The following is a 21,840-nucleotide window of genomic DNA, read 5'->3' on the forward strand; positions in this document are numbered from 1 at the left end:
AGCAACGGGCGGCGCCGCTCGCTGCGCCGTTACGAGCCGTGCGCAATGAAGGGCTTGGGGCGCCGCTCGCTGCGCCGTTACGGCCCATGTGCGCGAAGGGCTTGGGCGCGCTCGCTCGCTGCGCCGTTACGGCCCGTGGCGACGAAGGGCTTGGGGCGCCGCTCGCTGCGCCGTTACGGCCCGTGCGCGACGAAGGGCTTGGGGCGCCGCTCGCTGCGCCGTTACGGCCCGTGCGCGACAAACGGCTTGGGGCGCCGCTCGCTGCGCCGTTACGGCCCGTGCGCGACAAACGGCTTGGGGGCGCCGCTCGCTGCGCCGTTACGGCCCGTGCGCGACAAACGGCTTGGGGCGCCGCTCGCTGCGCCGTTACGGCCCGTGCGCGACAAACGGCTTGGGGCGCCGCTCGCTGCGCCGTTACGGCCCGTGCGCGACAAAGGGCTTGGGGCGCCGCTCGCTGCGCCGTTACGGCCCGTGCACGACAAAGGGCTTGGGGCGCCGCTCGTTGCGCCGTTACGGCCGGTGCATGGAGCAACGTTCGGCACCGCTCGTTCCGCTATGGGCCGTTCACGGAGCAGCGTGCGGTGGGGTTCACTGTGCCACAGGCTGTGTGAGGAGCAATGTACGGAGCCGGTCGCTGTACACAGGCTGTGCTACGTTCCGTTAGCTGTAATACGGGCAGGCTCGTCACAGACCCAGAGGCGGGAACGTCCCGACAGGCGCTGGAGCCGGCTTCGCTCCCTCGCCGGGCCCGGGGGGGGCTCCCACCCGTTCCCCAGAGTCGCTCCCTCGCCCCCACCAGCACGGACCCCGCTGCCCCCGGCCTGCCCCGTGCAGGGTGAGGCCCCGGGGAGACCGGGCAGTCAGGGGGTGTTCACACTGCGCATGCTCTGCCTAAAGGACAGTGCGGCTCGCACACTTTTTGCTGCACCGCCGAAGCCCCGCCCCCGATGGTCATGCCACCTGAAGCCCTACCCCTGAGCCTCGTGCCACCTCAAGCTCCGCTCCGCCCCGCTCGTCATACCGCCCGAAGCCCCCGCCCCCCCAGCGTCATACCGCCCGACGCCCCGCCCCTCCCCTCCGAGCCGCGCCAAGCCCCCGCCCCCTCCGAGCCCTGCACTGCCTAACCGAGCACCAAGCCAAGCCCCCGCCCCGTCCGAACGCTGCGCCGTGCCAAGCCCCTGCCGCCCCCCACCCCGATCGCCGCGCTGCTCTGAGCCCCCGCCCCCCCTCCCAGCGCCCTGCCCCGCCCGAAGTCCCACCCCTCCGAGCAGCGGACAAACAGCCCCCCCCCCCCCAGCTCCAGCGCTGCCCTGAGGAACCAAAAAAACCCCCAAAACCCAAGCGCCGCCCTGCCCCAAGCACGTACTTCGTCAGCTGGTGCCTGGAGCCGGCCCCGGCTGGGGCTCAGGCTGGTGCTCTCTCTGCAGAGTGTGTGGGGGTGCTGCTTCCCCCAAATGGAGGAGCCTCCCCCTAAACCCAGGAGTGGAGAAGGCTCCCCTCCAGCAGTGACCCCCATCACCCCCTAAGCCCCAAGCAACCAAACCATAACAGAGTTAGCATGTGGGAGGGGGCTCAGGGTTGGGGTGTGGGAGGGAGATGAGGTACAGGAGTGGGCTGGGGGTGCAGGGTCTGGCCGGTGCTTGGGGTGTGGAGAGGGGCTCACGAGTGGGGCAGAAGTTTGGGTACAGAGGAGCAACGTGCGGTGCCACGGGCCGTGCTACGTGCCGAGCTATCAGCATGAGCTGCTATAATCGGAGCTACAAATCTCCCTGGGGCTGTAACGGAGCCACGTATCCTCTGCCTGGCGCAGCTGGTGAGACACGGCTGGGGCTGGGACTCTGCCTGCCCCCCATAACCCTCCCGCCCGGGCTCGCCCCTCAGGCCCGCGCGCCCTGCCCCGGCCCGGGGTAACAGGCAGACACTCACCAGGGAGGCAGAGCAGGAAACACCGAACCTCCCGGACGCCGGAGCCAAACCAAATGGCCACTCGCTCCGAGCTCTGCGGGGGGCGGGGCGGGCGCAATATGCAATTGTATTCAGTCGCAGCCTGGGATTGGGTGACAGGCCCTGCGCGGGGCGGGGCCGGCAGGGCGGCTGGCGCTGGGTCTGCCCGTCACAGATCCAGAGACGGGCGCGTCCCGACAGGCGCTGGAGCCGGCTTCGCTCCCGGGCTGGGGCTGGGGGGCTGGGGGAGACTCCCGCCCGTTCCCCAGAGTCGCCCCTCGCCGCCCCAGCACGGACCCCGCTGCCCCGCGCAGGGTGGGGCCCCGGGGAGATCGGGCAGTCAGGGGGTGTTCACACTGCGCGTGTTCCGCGTTAAGGGCAGGGCAGCTCGCACTTTTTTGCCACACCAAGGAAAAAAGAGGAGCGCTGCCCCCCCGCGAGGGGCACACCGCCGAAGCCCCGCCCCCTCAGGGTGCTGCGCCGCGCCAAGCTCCCTCCCGCTCCGAGCGCGGCACTGCTCCACATCCCCGAGCACCAAGCTAAGCCCCCGCCCCTCAGGGCACCACAACCAACCCCCCCCCCTCCGAGCGCGGCACTGCTCCACATCCCCGAGCACCAAGCTAAGCCCCCGCCCCCGCCCTCAGTGCACCACGCCAAGCCCCGCCCCCTCCGAGCGCGGCACTGCTCCACATCCCCGAGCACCAGCCAAGCCCCCGCCCCGTCCGAGCGCTGCGCCGCCCAGCCCCTGCCGCCCCCACCCCGATCGCCGCGCTGCTCTAAGCCCCCGCCCTCCCCTCAGGGCACCACACCAAGCCCCCCTCCCCCGGCGCCCTGTCCGGAACCCACCCCCACTCCCGAGCGCCACGCTGCTCTCAGCCCCCACCCCACCTCCGAGAGCCCCACCAAGCCCTCGCCCCTCCGAGCGCGGCACTGCTCTAATCCCCGAGCACCAAGCCGAGCCCCCGCCCCCTGCGCTCAGGGCACCACGCCAAGCCCCCGCCCCCTCAGAGCGCTGCGCCGTCCCAAGCCCTGCCGCCCCCACCCCGATCGCCGCGCTGCTCTAAGCCCCCGCCCCTGCCCTGACCATGACCTGAAGGCGAGCACACCAAGGCCGCGCTCTCCCCCGCTCCGAGGGGTCAAGAACCCACCCCCACTCCGAGCGCCGCGCTGCTCTAAGTCCCCGCCCCCCCCCTAGTTCCACGCCAAACCCCGCCCCCGCGGCATCACACCAAGCCCCGCCCCCTCCGCGTGACGCGCCAAGCCCCTGCCCGCCCCCCCGAGCGCCGCGCTGCTCTCAGCCCCCACCCCACCTCCGAGCGCCGCACCAAGCCCCTGCCCCCCGAAGCCCCCTCCCGACCGGTCCTGCCCGAAGCCCCACCCCCGAGCAGCGGGACGGAGAAACGGAAAAGCTCCCTCCACTCTGCCCTGAGAAACCAAAAAAAAACCCCAAAAACCCAGCGCCCCCCTGCCCCAAGCACGTACTTCGTCAGCTGGTGCCTGGAGCCGGCCCTGGCTGGGGCTCAGGCTGGTGCTCCCTCTGCAGAGTGTGTGGGGGTGCTGCTTCCCCCAAATGGAGGAGCCTCCCCCTAAACCCAGCAGTGGAGAAGGCTCCCCTCCAGCAGTGACCCCCATCACCCCCTAAGCCCCAAGCAACCAAACCATAACATAGTTAGCATGTGGGAGGGGGCTCAGGGTTGGGATGTGGGGTCAGGCTACCCCTACTGTCTACAATAGACGTACATCCTTTTCTATTTTTCTTTCAAGTGTTTCCTCCTTTGCATATACTCTTGAATGCTGTTTAATACCTGTGAATACTTAATGTGTATAAATAAATTGTATTTTAAAGCTAACTGTGTGCTGGGTGTTTTTGAGGTGAGAAAAAGTAGCTAGCAAAAAACCCGATCTTAGAACTTGAAAGTGCCCATCCTCTAAACATGCTGCCATAACATCTTAGAGGCAATCCAAGAAAAAACTATTAACCCTGAGACTTGTACAAGAACGAGTGTTAAATAGATACCAGCCTAACTGTCTAGGTAGCCATCCCTATATCTATCTATCCTTGTATTATTATCATCTGTCATGAACCAGGACCCAGCCCTGTACAAACACTGAACAAAGGATGGTCCCTGCCTCAAGGGATTTGAAATTTGAGAATAAGACAAGAGAAAACATATGGGGGGTGGGGACGCACAGGGAAACAACAAAGTTGTATTCATCAGCATGATGAGAACTAAAGGTCCATCTAGCCCAGTGACCCTGTCTTCCGACAGTGGCCAGTGCCAGTTGCCCCAGAGGGAATGATCAGAACGGGAAATCAAGTGATCCACCTCCTCTCGCTCATTCCCAGCTTCTGGCAAACAGAGGCTAGGGACACCATCCCTGCCCATCCTGGCTAATCGCCATTGAGGGACCTGTCCCCATGAATTTATCTAGTTCTTTTTTGACCCTATTAGTGTCTTGGCCTTCACATCATCATCCTCTGGCAAGGAGTTTCACAAGTTGACTGTGTGTTGTGGGAAGAAATTCTTTTCTCTGTTTATACCTGCTGCCTCTTAATTTCATTTGATGACCCTTAGTTTTTGTGTTACGAGAAGGAGTAAATAACACGTCCTTATCTACTTTCTCCACATACATCATGATTTTATACACTTCTATCATAACTCCACCCCCTTAGTTGTCTCTTTTCCAAGCTGAAAAGTCTTATTAATCTCTCCTCAGAGGGAAGCCACTCCAGACTCAATCATTTTTGTTGCTCTTTTCTGAACCTTTTCCAATTCCACGATATCTTTTTTGACATGAGGTAACCACCGCACGCAGTATTCAAGGCGGGGGTGCACCATGGATTTCTACAGAAGCTGTGGTCTCAACACACCAGTAGCCAAACCAGTGTCAAGTTGGTTTCAGGTTTCCCGACCCAGGAGAGTTTTTGAGGGTGATTTGGAAGAGGCCAATGCGACGGCTTTGATGGGCTCCTCCCAGGTGTCAGGGGCTGCGTGGCAGAAAGCACGAAAGGGCTTGGTGGGAAATGGAGGCTGACATAATTGGCTGATTGGAGGTGAGTCAACATCAACAGTGAATGAGAGAGGCCAGGTAGGGTGGGGATTGTGAAGACAAGGCTGTACATCGCTCTATGGCACTTATGTGCCCCCCACACCTCATCACTGTTGTACGGGAGCATCTCACAATCTTTGGATGAATGTATCTTCCTAACACCCTATGAATCTAATCTGACTTCCCCCTAAGGAAAAACTGCACCTGGACCAGCTGGAGAACAACCCATCATTCCGCCTCCAAACTGTGTCAGAGAACATCTGTACCCACTCATGTTCACCCACCCATGTCCTCGCCCTCACGCAGGGCAGCCCAGAGAATTCAGGGGGCCTGGGGCAAATAAATTTTGGGGGCCCCTTCTATGAAAAAATTGCAATATATATTCTCCTGGGGGCCCTTGCAGGGCACAGGGCAAATTGCCCCACTTGCTCCCTCCTCTCCCCCCACAGGCGCCCCTGGGAAAAATAAACCTTCCGCATCTCGGCACAAACCTAGTTTTGAGAAACTTCTTTCTTTATCACTGGTTCTCAGCATCAGCTACTGCTAAAAGGCACTAAAGCTCATTAAAAGGGTTGGACAAATATTTTCCATCAAAACTTTTTCTGGATCGAAAACTAGGGGTTTTTAAAAAGCAGAAAAAAATCATGGACAATGTCTGCTTTCCTTCAAACTTTGTTGTGGTTTTCTTAATTCAAAAGCTGAAATTAGTCTGCCAAAACCTGAACATGGTTTGAGGTTTCAGAAGTGTGTGCCAAATATTTGCTGCTTGCTGTATTTGATTGTTTAAAGAAACAATAAAAAAATTCTGCTTAAAAAAAAAATCCAAAACTTTTGAACCACCTCAGCTTGTAACAAACACCTGGCCCATCCAGTCAGAGATTTTTCCAGGTTTCTGATACTCTGCTGGCTTCCTTGACTCATATCTGTCTCCATAACTTTGGGTTCAGTTAGGTTAGAACATAAGAACAGCCATACTGGGTCAAACTAAAGGTCCATCCAGCCCAGTATCCTGTCTGCCGACAATGGCCAATTCCAAGTGCCCCAGAGGGAGTGAACCTGACAGGTAATGCTCTCCTGCCATCCATCTCCACTCCCTGACAAACTGAGGCTAGGGACACCATTCCTTACCCATCCTGGCTAACAGCCATTAATGACTTAACCTCCATTCATTTATCTGTTTCTTAGAGACTGGCTCCATGAGGTCCCTCACAAACTGGAGACGGTTCCTGTGGGTTTGTCTTTAGTATCCTTATGTACATACTCCACGAACTGAGCATTTGAGCTTGGTCCAGAATTTGGGATGAGCCTGTGTTGTCAAACTGAAATGCTCAAAATAGCACATGCATGTGAATGGAGACTGGGTGCTAAAATTAAATTAACCCAGGGGGTCTCAAACTGGAGGTCAGAACCTCTCAGGGGTCATGAGGTTATTACTGGTGGTTGTGAGCTGTCAGCCTCCACCTCAAACCCGCTTTGCCTCCAGCATTTATAATAGTGTTAAATATATAAAAATGTGTTTTCAATTTATAAGGGGGGGTCGCACTCAGAGGTTTGCTATGTGAAAGAGGTCACCACGACAAAAGTTTGAGAACCACTGAATTAACCCCTCTGAAGCCTCAGGGAATGGAGGGGAGGGGGGGGGTCTCCCTTGGTAGTGTGGGGGAGGCTATTGCTCTTCTCATGTGATCCCTCCCCCAGGCTAATTTTAAAGGAAGCTACCCTCCCCTGATATGAATCTCCCTGTGGCACTGAAAATAAATACAGACTATAATTTGGCATTTGGGAAGTGAAAGAGATGGTAGCTGTAATGGAAAAGCTGACAGCTTGGCTCTTCTGCAAGCCTCAAACTGCTGACTGAGCTTCAGGGTAGGGAAGGCTGTGCCTCCCAAACCGCCTGGCCCTGTCCCCTATCTGACCCCCCCAGCCACTTCCTGCCCCTGACTACCTGCCACCCTCAGAATCCCCGACCCATCCTGCTCCTTGTCCCTTCACCATCCCCCAGAGATCCCCCCAACCACCACCCCAGGACCCCCCCTCTGCACCCCCCCCCCTCCATGAGTCCTGACGGAGCGATCGGGGGCTGCGGGTCTCCGCCAGCAGGTGAGGAGGGGCCGGCGTTGTGCACAGAACGGGACGGGGGCGAGCAGGTGAGCTTGTGTGTGGGGAGGTGCATCGATCACACTGGGGAACCGGAGTTTATTGGGGAGGGGCTGTGCGCTGATCGGGCGGGGTAGTGGGGAGGGGTGTGGTGCGCTGATCGGGTGGGGAGGGGGTCGGGCGGGGGGTAGTGGGGAGGGGTGTGTGCGCTGATCGGGCGGGGCGGGGGGGGGTCGGAGGCGGGGGGTAGTGGGGAGGGGTGTGTGCGCTGATGGGGTGGGGGGAGAAGGTCTATGGGGGTGGGGACAAAATAAGCGGTTAAACCGCAGGCGCTGAAGTTGCCTCCGGAGACAGGAATTCCGCTGCCCAGGGAGCAGATCGCGGGAGCGGATGGTTTTGGGGTGGGAGGGAAAATGATGTTTCTCTGTACTGAGAAAACCCGTCCCCGTTGTTCCCTGGCTGCGCAGGGCAGACCCTGTTTCTTTGCCTTTGAACTGATGGCCAAAAGCCCTCAACTTCGTCGTGGGAAGATGTCATTTACTCCTCTGATGAGGACTCCCAAAACGTCCTCAGTTCCTTCAAGGAGACACTCTCCTTTTCTGGTGGCTACTTCAAGATGGAGAACGTGAGCAAAGGGGCTGAAGGTGTTTACAGGATTCAAGGTGAAATGTACAAGAAGTGTGTGGTATTGTAAACCTCATCGTGGTAGGTAAGGTTCTACGCTCAGTGATCCCAGAAAAAACTCTGCTCCCATGCATCCCACGAAGTGGGATTCACCCACGAAGCTCATGCTCCAAAACGTCTGTTAGTCTATAACGTGCCACAGGATTCTTTGCTGCTTTTACAGATCCAGACTAACATGGCTACCCCTCTGATACGCTGCTCCCATTGCACTTCTCAGGCAGCATAAAGCCTGTAGAAACAGGGCTAGCTTGGTGGTTTGAGCATTAGCCTGCTTAAACCCAAGGTTGTGAGTTCAGTCCTCGAGGGGGCTGCTTAGGGATCTGGGGCAAAATAGTCTGTCAGGGACTGTACTTGGTTCCTGCTGTGAAGGTAGAGGACTGACTCAATGACCTTTTGAGGTCCCTTCCAGTTCTACATTTCTATGATTAAACTCCCAGAAATGGAAGACCCCAGCAGACATTGAGCTGGGAAAGCCATCTCCTCTGCAGCCCCCAGCCGAAGGGGAATGTGTGAAGAGAGGAACCATGCGCTCTGGCTATTCTCAATGGATTGATGGCCCCCTGCCAGCTGGCACAGATTAGAGCAGCCCCCAGGCTGCTATAACTAATGATGGGACTGGCCTGAGAACCAGGAAGGTGTAAATCCTGTTGTGCCACAGCAGGGGCCTTGACTACAATAGGCCCACTGATTCTAATGCAATAAACCATTTTTGCAAACATGGCCAGCTAGTGACCAGGCCACCCAGGGAGGCTAGTCCCTGGCCCCTTCTTGCCCCTGCAGGAGCCCAAGCACCCCCCACTGTGGCCCTTGGCCCCAGTGGCTGGGCAGCTGTGGGGGCAAGGCCCCAGGCCCAGCGCTCCCAGCAGCACACGGTTTGCCCGCGTCCCCAGGCCTGGCACTCAGGGTGGCAGGTGCTGGGGGCTTGCCGCCCGGAAGTCCCAGTGGGAGGCAGGCCAAAACAGTCCCAGCCAGGCCTGGGCCAGCCATGGCAGAGTGCTGGGAACAGCAGGAGGGGGGGCCCTGGCCTGGTGGCAGAGCATGGGGCGGGGCCACGCTAGGCTGTTTGGGGAGTTACACACCCTCCCCCTGCCTATGATACCTGCTGCCCATGTTTGCAAAGTTTCTCTGCAGTGCAGGCAAGGTTTAAAGCACCCAAGGGCTCACAGGGAGAGCAGCATGTGTCCTATAGGCCACAGGGTGACTCATTTTTTCTGTTCAACAGACTGCTGGCTGCATCTGACTGCAGGATGAGGAACAAACATTTATGAAGTGTCAGCATTGAAACCCCCGGGAAATACGTGGCAGGCTGTGATCTGTTTTATCTCTGGCCACTGTCACGCTAGTATCTGAGGCTCAGATCTTCAAAGATCAATGGGAAATCAGATGCCTCAAACACCTTGGAGGATCTGGGCCTAAGGGCCAGATTGTCAAAGGTATTTAGGCACCTCAAGCTGTAAATAGGAGTGTAGGGGGATTTTCAAAAGCACACAGCTGCCTAACTCTCATTGAAGATGGGAGTTAGTCACTTTTGAAAATCCCATTAGTGGCCTACCTGCATCTTCAGGAATGCAAATACCTTTGAGTATCTGGCCCTAGATAATCAAAGGGCTCTGTGGCAAAGGCTGGAAGTGAACCTGGCACTTCTGGGTCCTAGATCAGCACTTTTCCCCTTAGACCACCTTCCTGCAGTGCAGGCAAGAAGAGGAGAATCAGGCCTGTGATATACGGAGTCCTCACCAACACTTCCTCTTATTGTCCCATTCCAGAGCCCAGCTCAATCCCACCTACTGTGTCTGGGACGTCCGGTGCTGAGGAGGAACCTCGCAGTGAGACCAAAGGGGAAGGTAAGTAGCTTGTGATGGGAGATTTCCTGCACCAATAGCGTCTCTCATCCCAGCCTGAATTTCACACACATGTCCCAGCTCCCACTTATGTAAATGTGAGCTTGAGGGAATCATGCAGTTGCTCCAGATCTTCTCAGATGGCCTGATGGCTTGTGCCACAATTGGCCAAAAATGGACCATGGGAGCTGGCATAGCCGAGTTGGCTACGCCCAAGGACAAGCCCTTGGCCAATCGAGGAGCCATGTTTGGGGCCTCCCAATGCGAGTGCAGAGTGTCAATAATAAGGAGGAGTCCTTGTGGCACCTTAGAGACTAACAAATTTATTTGGGCATAAGCTTTTGTGGGTTCGAACCCACTTCATCAGATGCATGGAGTGAAAAATGCAGGAGCAGGTATAAATACATGGAAGGATGGGGATTGCTTTACCAAGCGTGCGGTCAGTCTAACGAGATAAATGAATTAACAGCAGGATACCAAGGGAGGAAAAATAACTTTTGAAGTGGTAAGAGAGTGGCCCATTACAGACAGTTGACAAGAAAGTGTGAGTAACAGTAGGGAGAAATTAGTATTGGGGAAATTAAGTTTAGGTTTTGTAATGACCCAACCACTCCCAGTCTCTATTCAGGCCTAATCTAATGGTGTCCAGTTTGCAAATTAATTTCAGTTTTTCAGTTTCACGTTGGAGTTTGTTTTTGAAGTTTTGTTGTTGTAGAATTGCCACTTTTAGGTCTGTTATTGAGTGACCAGGGAGATTGAAGTGCTCTCCTACTGGTTTTTGAATGTTATGATTTCTGATGTCAAATTTGTGTCCATTTATTCTTTTGCTTAGAGACTGTCCGGTTTGGCCAATGTACATGGCAGAGGGGCATTGCTGGCACATGATGGCATATCTCACATTGGTAGATGTGCAGGTGCATGAGCCCCTGATGGTGTGGCTGATGTGGTTAGGTGCTATGATGGTGTCCTTTGCATAGATATGTGGACAGAGTTGGCACCGGGGTTTCTTGAAGGGTTTGGTTCCTGGGTTGGTGTTTTGTTGTGTGGTGTGTAGTTGCTGGTGAGTATTTACTGCAGGTCGGGGGGGGCTGTCTGTAAGCGAGGACTGGCCTGTCTCCTAAGGTCTGTGAGAGTGAGGGATCGTCCTTCAGGATAGGTTGTAAATTGTTGATGATGTGCTGGAGAGGTTTTAGTTGGGGGCAGAAGGTAATGACTAGTGGCGTTCTGTTATTTTCTGTGTTGGGCCTGTCTTGTAGTAGGTGACTTCTGGGTACTCTTCTGGCTGTGTCAATGTGTTTCTTCACTTCACCAGGTGGGTATTGTAGTTTTAAGACTGCTTGATAGAGATTCTGTAGGTGTTTGTCTCTGTCTGATTGGAACAAATGCGGGTGTATCTTAGAGCTCAGCTGTAGATAATGGATCGTGTGGTGTGGTCTGGATGGAAGCTGGAGGCATGTAGGTAAGTGTAGCGGTCATTAGGTTTCTGGTATAGGGTGGTGTTTATGTGACCATGGCTTATTTGCACTACAGTGTCTAGGAAATGGACCTCTTGTGTGGACTGGTCCAGGCTGAGGTTGATGGTGGGGTGGAAATAGTTGAGATCTTGGTGGAATTCCTGAAGCGCCTCCTTCCCATGGGTCCAGAAGATGAAGATGCCATCAGTGTAGCGCAAGTAGAGTAGGGGTGTAAGGGGATGAGAGCTGAGGAAGCGTTTGTCCTAAGTCAGCCATAAAAATGTTGGCGTACTGAGGGACCACGCGGGTACCGTAGGAGTCCTGCTGACTTGCAGGTAGAAATTGACACCAAATCTGAAATAGGTGTGGGGGAGGACAAGTCGCAACGTGCAGCCGCCAGGTTTGCTGAGATGGTGTCGGGGATGCTATTCTTGATGGGGAATTAGGGCAATGGGTTCAGGGCATAAAACTGCGATCTCCAAAAGCCAGCATACTCTGGGGGAAGCCAATGGAAGATGTTGATGAGAGGGGTGTGTCCCAAGCCCCACCCCCTCCATGTTCCCTGCCTGTTGTGGCTTGTAATCCAGGGAAACCCCTCTCTTGCAGCCAGGTGATTTCAATGCTGCTCAAGTCATACCTTGAAGGAATAAGTTAGGTACCTGCCTTGCTCTATGCAACATGGTGAGGAGGGATAGTTCAGTGCTTTGAGCATTGGCCTACTAAACCCACAGTTGTGAGTTCAGTCCATGCAACATGACAGAGGAGCTGTCCTAACCTAGCCCTGTGGCTAGAGCACTCAGCTGGGAGAGCCCCGTTCAGTTCTCTCATCATTTAAAAAGTCCCAGTCCATTCTTCTTAATAATCTCAGAGAGGCAACTCCTCTTTGTCTGGGTTGGGTGAGGGAGTTGCTTAGGCACTGTCAAATTACTTAACAGCCCAATTAATCTAAGTATTATACTTAACCGGTTTCTGGAATTTGTAACCGGTTTAGCAAGGTGATTCCACGACAGGCTGGTGCACTGTTAAAAAGAAACAAGCGCTAGACAGAAGTAAGCAGCAGCATGGGAAAACCATTTGTCAACCATTAAGCTTTCTTCAGATTGCAAGGAGAGAGGCTTGGAGACGGCCTGGAGAAGAAGTCGCTTTTATTGAGGATTCTGTAGCTGTTTAAACGGATGGGGTGTTTTCTGCAAAGGGAGGAGGTGGGAAGGAACCTGCTTTATGGCTCAGGCTGCGTCTGCACTTAAAACACTACAGCTGCTGTAGCCCTTCAGTATAGACCCTCCCTACAGCAATGGGACACCCAGTCCAGCGCTCTGCGCCACGCTGCCTCCATGGGTCCCAGCTCTCACGCACACCCTGACATCCCTGAGAGCTCAGCATGCACAAGGATCAGGCCCAGTGTCTGACCAGGGTGTCACTCCTGACCCGAAACTCCCTTTGAATCCCCTAAGAGCTTATGGTTGCTTCCATCTCCATCCCCCAAAGCTGTGCTTGTATGCAATGACTCATTCCACTGACGAGGTCATAGCCTGCCTTGAGGTCATAGCCTGCCTTCAGCTCCTCGGCCCTGACTGCAGCATGTGTGGAATTCCCCCTCCCGGCCTCTAGGACTTCCCCTAGCATCACAATGACTCCAAGGAAGAGATCTTAAGAGATCTCGGATTCTCTGAAAACATCCACTCAATGCACAGCAGCAGTCAAAAACCAAACCGTGCTGGGAATCATTCGGAAAGGGATAGATAATGGACAGAAAATATCGTAGTGTCTCTATAGAAATCCACATCCTGAATACCGCACGTAGATCCAGTTGCCTCATCTCAAAGGAGATATATTGGAATTGGAAAAGGTTCAGAAAAGGGCAGCAAAAATGATTAGGGACATGGAACAGATTCCGTATGGGGAGAGACTAGTAAGACTGGGACTTTTCAGCTTGGAAAAGAGACGACTAAGGGTGGGGATAAGATAGAGATCTATAAAATCATGACTGATGTGGAGAAAGTAGATAAGGACGTGTTGTTTACTCCTTCTCATAACACAAAATTGAGGGAGGAGGGATAGCTCAGTGGTTTGAGCATTGGCCTGCTAAACCCAGGGTTGTGAGTTCAACCCTTGAGGGGGCCGTTTAGGGAACTAGGGTAGAAATCTGTCTGGACATTGGCCCTGCTTTGAGTAGGGGGTTGGACTAGATGACATTCTGAGGTCCTTTCCAACCCTAATCTTCTATGAAGATCCAAGGGTCACCCAATGAAATTAATAGGCAGCAGGTTTAAAACAAACAAAAGGAAGTATTTCTTCACACAACACCCAGTCAACCTGTGGAACTCCTTGCCAGAGGATATTGTGAAGGCCAAGACTATAAGAGGGTTTAAAAAAAGAACTAGATAAGTCCATGGAGGATGTGTCTGTTAGCCAGGATGGACAGGAATGGTGTCCCTAGCCTCTGTTTGCCAGAAGCTGGGAATGGGTGACAGGGAATGGATCACTTGATGATTACCAGAGCTCCTGTGATTCTGTTTTTTAAATCTCTCCAGAGTTTTGGTTGCAATTGAAACTTCCAGTTAAAGCAATAGGTGTGGGGGCTGGACTCTCTGTTGCCTTGCACTTTGTTTGTGTCACTTTTACACTGATGCAAAGTGAGCATGAAATACCAACAGACCTACAGGTACTAGTGTAAATGACAGACACTAGGATCAGAGTAAGGCTGGACTGGGGCCCAGAGCTCTCCACTCACCCACCCATCACTGCACAAGGAGTTGGATCCTGGGCCCCAGGCCAACTGCCCTAAAGGGGCAGCTTAGAAATTCCAAGGTAGCACAAAGCGGGTGTGTCTCTCTAGGCCACCATGGCTAGCCCTTTCCCACGCTTCAGGAGAGGCTGGAGTCGATGATCGTAACCACTGCCTCAAACCTTAAGATCTGAGGGACCCCATCCTGGAGCATCTTAAAATTCCCGGTTCCCAGACTCTGTAACGGGCTGCTTTGCTAGGCTCACCTTTCTCCCTCCGTCAGATTGGCCGATGGGGATAATGAGCCTGGAGATCTCATTCCTGCTGCTCTGAGTGGTGCCCATGTGTGCACGGCTAAACTCAGGTCTTACTGTATCCCAGGAATATCATAATCTTCTGGGATCCTCACGGCAGCAGTGGGATGATTTAAATGAGTCCTTTAGTAATGGGGCCTTTCTCTCTTTTGTTTCAGAGCCAGCGCCCTCGAATCTTTGCACGATTGTTCTGGTGTTTGTGGGAGTGCTGGTGTTTGTGGGAGTGCTGCTAATCTAGAAATGGTTTCAGAAAGCTAGAGGAAAAGTGTCTGCCTACCTAGGACTCATCTTCAGCAAACAGCTGACTCATCTGTCCCAGGAGCCTGGAAGTCCGCAGGTTTCACAGGAATATGAGCTCACCACAGTGTGTGACAGGGACAGAGACCAGGGAACCAGAAACAGGAATCAAGACCCAGCCCTGGAGAATGGTGAGGGAGACCTGCTAATGGAGAACAGAGCTTCACCCAGGAAACCAGAGAAAGGGATCCATTAGGTGGAGAAACGGGCCAAGCCCAGGGAACTGGATTAGCATTGTCAATCTTCCAGGATTGACCAGGAGTCTGCAGGAATTAAATATTAATTTTTAATTAAAGATTATGTTGTGATCAAATCTTCAGGAATATGTCCAATTAAAATTGGCAACCCTATACTGGAGTGGGTGGGAGGAACCCATTAGATGGAGACAGACTTGAGCTGGGGAACCAGCTAGAAGAGACGATCCCTCCTTACAATGCCCATCAATAGTGGGGACTGGACTGGGTGAAACTTTTCATCTAAACCTATTTTAGGTGAAAAATGCAGATTCAGCAACATGGAAACATTTTGCAAATTCTTATTTGTTCTCCTGAATTCTTCATGTCCAGACTCTGACCCCAGTTCTTAAAACGTCGAAGCATTTCGTTTAGACACTTTCCAAACAAACCGTTTTGATTTTTCAGTTTGACACATTTTTTTGTTTAAAAATGCCTTCAATTTTATTTAAAAAATTCAAAGTTACATCCCTCGAAATGTTCCCATGTCTTTTTTTTTTTAAAAGCTTTTTGGTTCATCAAAATTTGGAAAAAATTTAGTTTTGTTCAATGGGTCACTTGCTGGAGGATTCTCTGCACCTTGAGGTCTTTAAACCACGATTTGAGGACTTCAATAACTCAGACATAGGTTAGGGGTTTGTTATTGAAGTGGATGGGTGAGATTCTGTGGTCTGCATTGTGCAGGAGGTCAGACTAGATTATCATAATGGTCCCTTCTGACCTTAAAGTCTATGAGTCTATAACCTGAAGCCAATTTTTTTCTGTTTATTTTATTTTTACTTTTTTGGAATTGCCAGTGACCAGAACCTTCTGTTGTTTGCCCAGCTCTAGGGGTGAGTGAGGATTTTAGCAGTTATATGGTGGGTCTCTGAGTCTCCTTGTCATTCAAGCAGCAAAGAGTCCTGTGGCACCTTATAGACTAACAGTTTTGGAGCATGAGCTTTCGTGGGTGAATACCCACTTCGTCGGATGCATCCGACGAAGTGGGTATTCACCCACGAAAGCTCATGCTCCAAAACGTCTGTCGGTCTATAAGATGCCACAGGATTCTTTGCTGCTTTTACAGATCCAGACTAACACGGTTACCCCTCTGATACTTGTCATTCAAAGTTTTCTTACTGTAACAAATTCATTTGGGATGATGGCAGGATGGGCAAAAGCTTCCTAAAAGTGTGTGTAGGGGGTGCTGCTGGCCCCTGAACTGTGGGCCTACCCTGGGCCACCCCTTCTCCTCAAGGCCCTGACCCTTTACACTGCCCCATTCATTCCCTGCCCTCTTATACTGCCCCACCCTTACACCACCCCTTGCCTCCAAGACCTCACCCTCCTGCTCACTCCTCTCCCACCTCATCCAGTTGCTCACACTTAGGGCCAGTAAAAGTGGTGGGCTCTGGCCCCAGGGGCAGCTCCAGCCCCCAGCACGCCAAGCGCATGCTGTGGGGGGCGCTCTGCTGGTCGCCAGGAGGGCGGCAGGCAGCTCTGGTGGACTTCCCACAGGCGTCCCTCCGGAGGGTCCGCTGGTCCCGCGGGTTCAATGGACCATCCGCAGGCAAGCCTGCAGGAGGTCCAGTGGAACCGCGGGACTGGCAACCGGCAGAGCGCCCCCCCGTGGTGTGCCGCCGTGCTTGGGGTGGCGAAATGGCTAAAGCCGCCCCTGCCTGGCCCCCCTGGATGAGAGTGGGAGAGGATGGATGAAGAACTCCTTTCAAAGATAACTCCCCCCCACCTGAAAAAAGAGCAATTTGCCAGCCATAGCAACACATGCAACTAACCAACCTGTGCCAGTAATGCCGTGTTGTATGTTACATTCCCACCCTGGGGTGGTTTGTGCCTTTGAGAATGTCAACCCTGTGGGCCTGGGAGTTTCTCTACGCAATGTGACCTCAGTGCTTAGGAGAGCCATTGTTTGGAAATGGTTCAGTAGCACATATATTTATCATTCATGTACATAGACATATTGATTAATATTTAGAACTACTTCCATCCCCCCTACCTCCTCCAATATTCTTCAAACTTATTTGTAAATGTTTTTAATTATCACATTTCTGTTTAGTTTTGGTGGAGAAAACTCCACGTTCTCTCTCAAGTGGGCAGAGAAATCCAAAATATTTTTTTTGAAAAGGGACATTTTTCAAAATATGAACAATATAATCAAAAGTGGCAGTTTTAATTAGAAGTTGTATTGTCAGTGTAGAGCCATTTTTCACCAGCTCAGTTACTGTATAAAAAGCTGAGTTTATTTTTCATGCTGCATCGTTTGGACCAGGTGCCAAGCGGTGTCCAGTTTTCGCACAGGTCTTCTCTTCTTGCATCTGTGCCTCTCAGGAGCCTTGGCCTTAATCTTGGCCCTGAAACACTTATGCATGTGTTTAACTTTAATTACTGCTGTGAATAATTCCATTTCAATGGGACGACTCTGAGGTCGGGTTTACAATATGGCTCTATATCGGTGTAACTCAGAGGTGTGAAAAATCCACTCCCTGAGGCCAGGTCCACACTACAGCGTTAAATCGATTTAAACAGCGTTAAATCGATTTAACGCTGTAACCGTCCACACTACAAGGCACTTAAAATCGATTTTAAAGGGACTTAAAATCGATTTCTGTACTCCAGCTAAACGAAAGGAGTAACCCTAAAATCGATATTACTAAATCGATTTAGGGTTAGTGTGGACAGATATCGAAGTTATTGGTCTTATTCTTTTACTGAGCTACCCAGAGTGCACCGCTCCGGAAATTGATGGTACCCTGGGACCATGGACGCACACCACCGAAGTAATGTGCCCTAGTGTGGACGCGTAAAATCGATTTTGTAAAACCTGTTTTATAAAATCGATTTTACTAATATCGATTTAAAGCTGTAGTGTGGACGTAGACTGAGTGATGCAGACCTAATCCCCCATGTAGACAGGGCTATTGTCAGAGGGAGAGCTCCCCCTGCTGGCCGGGGACATAGCTACTGCCTTTTAGGGAGGCGAAATAACAACACCAACAGGAGAGAGCTATCCCAGAGCGTCTTCATTGAAGTGCTATAATTACGTGGCTGCATTTGTGTAGCTGAATTGATGCAACGTTTTTAAGTGTAGATGTGCCCTTAGTAGACAGGCTAAGCCCTTGCTTAGGTGTTTGCTGAATCAGGGCCATAATATAGATCTGGCGATTGCCCATGTAAATGTGATGGAACAACAAATAATCTGTGAGGATTTGGAAAGAAGGGCGAGGTAAAGCACCTTCTTAGTGTCGGAAATGGATAAAGTGTGTGTTACAACAGAGACACAAGGTGGGTGAGGGAATCTCTTATCGGCCCAACTTCTGTTGGAACGAGGGAGACGAGCTTTTGAGCCACACAGAGCTCTTCTTCAGGTCCTATAAAAGTGATCGATCACCTCACCCACCTCGTCTCTCTAATATCCTGGGACCGACACGGATACCACTACTGTCTACAATAGACGTATATTCTTTTCTATTTATCTTTCAAGTGTTTCCTCCTTTGCATATACTCTTGAATGCTGTTTAATACCTGTGAATACTTAATGTGTATAAATAAATTGTATTTTAAAGCTAACTGTGTGCTGGGTGTTTTTGATGTGAGAAAAAGTAGCTAGCAAAAAACCCGATCTTAGAACTTGAAAGTGCCCATCCTCTAAACATGCTGCCATAACATCTTAGAGGCAATCCAAGAAAAAACTATTAACACTGAGACTTGTACAAGAAACGAGTGTTAAATAGATACCAGCCTAACTGTCTAGGTAGCCATCCCTATATCTATCTATCCTTGTATTATTATCATCTGTCATGAACCAGGACCCAGCACTGTACAAACACTGAACAAAGGGATGGTCCCTGCCTCAAGGGATTGAAATTTGAGAATAAAACAAGAGAAAACATATGGGGGGTGGGGACGCACAGGGAAACAACAAAGTTGTATTCATCAGCATGATGAGAACTAAAGGTCCATCTAGCCCAGTGACCTGTCTTCCGACAGTGGCCAGTGCCAGGTGCCCCAGAGGGAATGATCAGAACAGGAAATCAAGTGATCCACCTCCTCTCGCTCATTCCCAGCTTCTGGCAAACAGAGGCTAGGGACACCATCCCTGCCCATCCTGGCTAATCGCCATTGAGGGACCTGTCCCCCATGAATTTATCTAGTTCTTTTTTGAACCCTATTAGTGTCTTGGCCTTCACATCATCCTCTGGCAAGGAGTTTCACAAGTTGACTGTGTGTTGTGGGAAGAAATACTTTTCTCTGTTTATACCTGCTGCCTCTTAATGTCATTTGGTGACCTTTAGTTTTTGTGTTACGAGAAGGAGGAAATAACACATCCTTATCTACTTTCTCCTCATGCATCATGATTTTATACACTTCTATCATAACTCCACCCCCTTAGTTGTTTCTTTTCCAAGCTGAAAAGTCTTATTAATCTCTCCTCAGAGGGAAGTCACTTCAGACTCAATCATTTTTGTTGCTCTTTTTTGAACCTTTTCCAATTCCACGATATCTTTTTTGAGATGGGGTGACCACTGCACGCAGTATTCAAGACGGGGGTGTACCATGGATTTCTATGGAAGCTGTGGTCTCAACACACCAGTAGCCAAACCAGTGTCAAGTTGGTTTCAGGTTCTCCGGCCCAGGAGAGTTTTTGAGGGTGATTTGGAAGAGGCCAATGCGACGGCTTTGATGGGGAGCTCCTCCCAGGTGTCAGGGGCTGCGTGGCAGAAAGCACGAAAGGGCTTGGTGGGAAATGGAGGCTGACATAATTGGCTGATTGGAGGTGTCAACATCAACAGTGAATGAGAGAGGCCAGGTAGGGTGGGGATTGTGAAGACAAGGCTGTACATCGCTCTATGGCACTTATGTCCTTCCTACACCCCATCACTGTTGTACGGGAGCATCTCACAATCTTTGGATGAATGTATCTTCCCAACACCCTGTGAATCTAACCTGACTTCTCCCTTGAGGAAAAACTGCACCTGGACCAGCTGGAGAACAACCCATCATTCCTCCTCCAAACTGTGTCAGGGAACATCTGTACCCACTCATGTTCACCCACCCATGTCCTCGCCCTCACGCAGGGCCGCCCAAAGAATTCAGGGGACCTGGGGCAAATAAATTTTGGGGGCCCCTTCTATGAAAAAATTGCAATATATATTCTCCTGGGGGCCCTTGCAGGGCCCAGGGCAAATTGCCCCACTTGCTCCCTCCTCTCCCCCCACAGGCGCCCCTGGGAAAAATAAACCTTCCGCATCTCGGCACAAACCTAGTTTTGAGAAACTTCTTTCTTTATCACTGATTCTCAGCATCAGCTACTGCTAAAAGGCACTAAAGCTCATTAAAAGGGTTGGACAAATATTTTCCATCAAAACTTTTTCTGGATCGAAAACTAGGGGTTTTTAAAAAGCAGATAAAAATCACGGACAATGTCTGCTTTCCTTCAAACTTTGTTTTGGTTTTTTTAATTGAAAAGCTGAAATTAGTCTGCCAAAACCTGAACATGGTTTGAGGTTTCAGAAGTGTGTGCCAAATATTTGCTGCTTGCTGTATTTGATTGTTTAAAGAAACAATAAAAAAAATTCTGCTTAAAAAAAAAATCCAAAACTTTTGAACCACCTCAGCTTGTAACCAAACACCTGGGCCTATCCAGTCAGAGATTTTTCCAGGTTTCTGATACTCTGCTGGCTTCCTTGACTCATATCTGTCTCCATAACTTTGGGTTCATTTAGGTTAGAACATAAGAACAGCCATACTGGGTCAAGCTAAAGGTCCATCCAGCCCAGTATCCTGTCTGCCGACAATGGCCAATTCCAAGTGCCCCAGAGGGAGTGAACCTGACAGGTAATGCTCTCCTGCCATCCATCTCCACTCCCTGACAGACTGAGGCTAGGGACACCATTCCTTACCCATCCTGGCTAATAGCCATTAATGGACTTAACCTCCATTCATTTATCTGTTTCCTAGAGACTGGCTCCATGAGGTCCCTCACAAACTGGAGACGGTTCCTGTGGGTTTGTCTTTAGTATCCTTATGTACATACTCCACGAACTGAGCATTTGAGCTTGGTCCAGAATCTGGGATGAGCCTATGTTGTCAAAACTGAAATGCTCAAAATAGCACATGCATGTGAATGGAGACTGGGTGCTAAAATTAAATTAACCCAGGGGGTCTCAAACTGGAGGTCAGGACCTCTCAGGGGTCATGAGGTTATTACTGGTGGTTGTGAGCTGTCAGCCTCCACCTCAAACCCTGCTTTGCCTCCAGCATTTATAATAGTGTTAACTATATAAAAATGTGTTTTCAATTTATAAGGGGGGGGTCGCACTCAGAGGTTTGCTATGTGAAAGAGGTCACCACGACAAAAGTTTGAGAACCACTGAATTAACCCCTCTGAAGCCTCAGGGAATGGAGGGGAGGGGGGATCTCCCTTGGTAGTGTGGGGGAGGCTATTGCTCTTCTCATGTGATCCCTCCCCCAGCGGCTAATTTTAAGGGAAGCTACCCTCCCCTGATATGAATCTCCCTGTGGCACTGAAATTAAATACAGACTATAATTTGGCATTTGGGAAGTGAAAGAGATAATAGCTCTAATGGAAAAGCTGACAGCTTGCCTCTTCTGCAAGCCTCAAACTGCTGACTGAGCTTCAGGGTAGGGAAGGCCCTGCCCCCTATCTGACCCCAGGGACGAGATCACGGGAGCGGATGTTTTGTGGGTGGGAGGGAAAATGATGTTTCTCTGTACTGAGAAAACCCGTCCCCGTTGTTCCCTGGCTGCCCAGGGCAGATCCTGTTTCTTTGCCTTTGAACTGATGGGCAGAAGCGTCCTAATGCCCCTCTGAGCTGCGTCCCAACAGCCAGGGGCGGCTCCAGGCACCAGCGCGCCATGTGCCTTGTTCCCCCGCTTCTGGAGGGGGGGCGCTGAGAAGCGCTGTGCCTGGCGAAGTGGAGCGGGCTGGGGCCGGGTGGCTCCGCTCGGCGCTGCTGCCGGTGAGTGTGGGGTCGCTGGGGGAAGAGGTGGAATGGGGGCAGAGCAGAGGGGGAGGTAAGAGATGGGGTGGAGGGAGTTGCCCGGGGGCTCCCCAGGGACGCCCCTAACCCCTGCAGTGGGCGCAGCCGTTGGGGGGTGGGATGTGGCCAGGGGATAGGGCTGGTCGTCAGGGCTGGTGCTGCCGCGTATGCAGCACGCAGCCGCCATGGGCACCATGAA

General features: G+C 52.0%; 1 long non-coding RNA gene across 1 annotated transcript; it reads left to right on the forward strand.

The window, feature by feature from the left end:
* Window positions 1-7,776: 7,776 nt before the first annotated feature.
* Window positions 7,777-14,353, forward strand: LOC127032371 (uncharacterized). The gene is made up of 3 exons (XR_007768779.1): window positions 7,777-7,801; window positions 9,543-9,620; window positions 14,272-14,353. It is a non-coding gene; the product is annotated as an uncharacterized LOC127032371 (long non-coding RNA).
* Window positions 14,354-21,840: the final 7,487 nt, after the last annotated feature.

Source organism: Gopherus flavomarginatus, chromosome 12 (genome assembly GCF_025201925.1).
Source record: "Gopherus flavomarginatus isolate rGopFla2 chromosome 12, rGopFla2.mat.asm, whole genome shotgun sequence".
Classification (NCBI taxonomy): Eukaryota; Metazoa; Chordata; order Testudines; family Testudinidae; genus Gopherus; species Gopherus flavomarginatus.